Raw genomic sequence first — 3,109 nt, forward strand, 5'->3', positions numbered from 1 at the left:
ATTTAAAGTGCAGGAACATTAAAAAGTATCGCTTCTGAGATTTCGGTGCGGATTTTGATTGATTGCTTGAGCGCCGTATCGCCGCCGTGGCAACTTCCCAATGGTACCATTTGTCGGCGAAATAAATGGACCGCGCCGGAATCATTGCCGTTTCGGATAATTGATGCGTTTAAACCCCTAACAAACGCAATTTTAAGAGGATTCTCTAGTCTACTAAATGTTTCTGAATTTAACATTATTCACTGTCATATCTCTTAATGTTTATTAGTAATGCAAAGCACAAAAGTGAAAATGCCGAAAAAAAATTCCCATACCGGGAATCGAACCCGAGCCTCCTGGGTGAAAGCCAGGTATCCTAGCCACTAGACCATATGGGATTGTGAAAACTTTGCTTCGTTTTTATAAGCCGTTCTCGGGTACTCTTTCAATGTAAACATATACAGGATGATATATTTAAAGAGTGCATGAAGCTATTGTTTTCAACAAACAAATTTATGAAAATCCGAAATTTTTCACGGTGAAATTCTTCATATTTCATGATTCATTTTAAGTTAATAAAAATGTTCGCAAAATTCCTGAGTGACAACTTGAAGTTAACATTTTTCCAAGAGGTTGTGCACATCATCGACAAACAAAAAAGTTAGAAAATGTTGTAAAACCATGCATTTGTCGCAGCATTTTGTCCATTGCATCTTATACCTAGGTAGATTTAACTCGTTTTATTAAAGGCTCATTGGAATAAGATTGAAATTATTTTCAAATACTAACAAAGTACACCTGCTCTCTGAAGATTTTCTACTACAAGTTGATTGCATTCTGTAAGAAGAACCGATGCATGAAACATGCGACAAGTGCCCCTTCCACATTCAGACGATCGTGTCGTTTTTTAGAACGGTTAATCCTTGTGTTCATGGATTGCAAGCATGTAAGAACCGAAAACGTATGTCATTAACGGGCTTTAGAAATGAGTGTGAACACTATTTTTTATTCACAGAAAAGGAGAAATGTGTTTACTAAACCAGATCTTTTTCCACTCTAACTTTCGGTTGTTTTCTCAACTAAGGGCAATTTTGGAGTTACCTATTCCAACCTCGATTCCAACACTCAATTTAAGCCCCTTTTGTTCCTTAACGGCGATGCAGCGGAAATGTTTGAAGCGAAAAATAACCCAGAGCGTTTAATTAATCAGTCCTTGACCGAACGTGACTCCAGTTTACGATGAAACCGCGCGTTGTTTCACAATCCTCTAAGGTGTAATAAATGACACACTCTCTTAATTCCGTTTTAGATATTAAAATACTCTACTCTACAACTAGTTTTCTATTATGCACGAAAAACAACTTTCGCCCATGATAAATTCCGCACAATTCCCGGGCCGAATTAATGTTGTATTTTCAAATGTACGGTTGAACATTTAGTAGTTCAAAAGCGAAATATAAAAAAATTTAAATTGCTAATTAACTGGTCGCTCTGATGACCAAACGAAAATGGATTAATTTTAATCTTCCCTGGAGATCACGCACTGGTCTCGCTGCGTGCGAGATTTTTTCCACAAAACGAATCCCCTCTATTCCATATTAATTAAGGAACGCGTACGCAGACAGCCATATAATTCGTTTGCTTAATCCCCGCCCTAAGAATGAAATAAGAGCAAGAACAATAAATCATTCCCAAATACGACCAACATATGCTACGATGCTGAAATGACCTCATGCCGAATTCGCAGTTGTAATATTTCGTCCACGGGCGGACGGACGGACGGACAGAACTTTTGCGGGAGGAATGTCGGAATCTGGATACACTTTTCTCTCATGTTGGAGCCTATAATTTTGATTTAAAGTGGATGCATACGTAAGTAGGGTCATTCTTGAACCACCTTGTTATCTCGTATGCTATACAGAGTAGGCCATTAGTGTGTGGGTGGAAGATTGTGGGTTTATTAATGCGCATACTTAAAATCATTGTGGGGAAATGTTGAAGGACCCTAGAGGCTACAACCTAATACTATTTTCAACGAAATTGCAATTGATATACAGGGTGATTTATATCAAAATTGCATTTTTTATGGAACCCTCTGTATATTATTACATATTTGGATTCCTTGGTCAATTTTAGTGTGACTTTATGTATTACACATGATATCTAAAATGAGTCGTTTAGCCTAAATTCGTCGTTTTTTCAACAAGTAGATGTCCAGTAAAAATTGCATATCGCAGTTATAATAAAACTTAGAAGGCCGTGACTTTGCAGTGGTACTAAATCATGAAATGTACTAACATACGCCGAACGACTAAAGTTAAACTTCTTTTGTGCGTTTAAAACTTCCACTTGTTCGTATCTTTTTGTGTACCTTTATTTTTAAGTGGGCGGGGTTTAAGTCAAGACTACTAAACCAACCCAACCTACTATACATTTACAAATATCCACGCCCGAACCAGATTCTAACCAGAGACCGCAGTCGTGCTTCGTGATTATTAGAGTGTCACCACTCTGCATTACTTTTCACGAAATAAAACACTCTACGGTAATTTACAGGTGGTTCACTTAACTTCTCTTATGGCTTAACGTAAGTTCTCCGACGGTTATCTCAGAACAACTTTTCTTTTTAGATTGGAACCCATCCCTTGATGCAAATATTTTCCACCAGTCAACTAACTTATGTCCAATCAGATTCATTGGGGTCTCTAAATCAACTCGACGTGAAGTGATTTTCCATTTACTCTGTAAATCCCGCCTAACACGACTTCAAAACAAACAAAATTTTTCCTGTAACCAGAGATAATCACGCAGCATCCCAAAACTCACTGGCGCCTTAAGATTTCAAACGCATTTGTCAGAACCGTATTAACGACCTTCTCGCCCATGTAACAACCAAACAAAAATTTTAAAAACCTGCCTATAATTACGCCCTCCCAACTACAGCGCTAGGGTTGCGCTTGGCCTGTCGTTGTTGATCACCCACTACGATACTCAGTGTCCTCTGTAGCAGGGTTATTCTCTCCGCCCCAATAGGGGTAAAATGCATAAGAACACACAATCAAATATTGGTATTGGTATTGTGGGTATATAGATCTGACAAATGTTGTCGGACAGAGTTCCTAGAGGAGAG

The 3,109-nt window shown here is 38.2% G+C and overlaps 1 non-coding gene across 1 annotated transcript; it reads right to left on the reverse strand.

Annotated features, from left to right (window-relative positions):
- Positions 1-305: 305 nt before the first annotated feature.
- On the reverse strand, positions 306-377 carry Trnae-uuc. The gene has a single exon. It is a non-coding gene; the product is annotated as a tRNA-Glu (tRNA).
- Between the last annotated feature and the right edge of the window lie 2,732 nt (positions 378-3,109).

Source organism: Photinus pyralis, unplaced genomic scaffold (assembly GCF_008802855.1).
Source record: "Photinus pyralis isolate 1611_PpyrPB1 unplaced genomic scaffold, Ppyr1.3 Ppyr1.4_LG6, whole genome shotgun sequence".
In the NCBI taxonomy this organism is placed as follows: Eukaryota; Metazoa; Arthropoda; class Insecta; order Coleoptera; family Lampyridae; genus Photinus; species Photinus pyralis.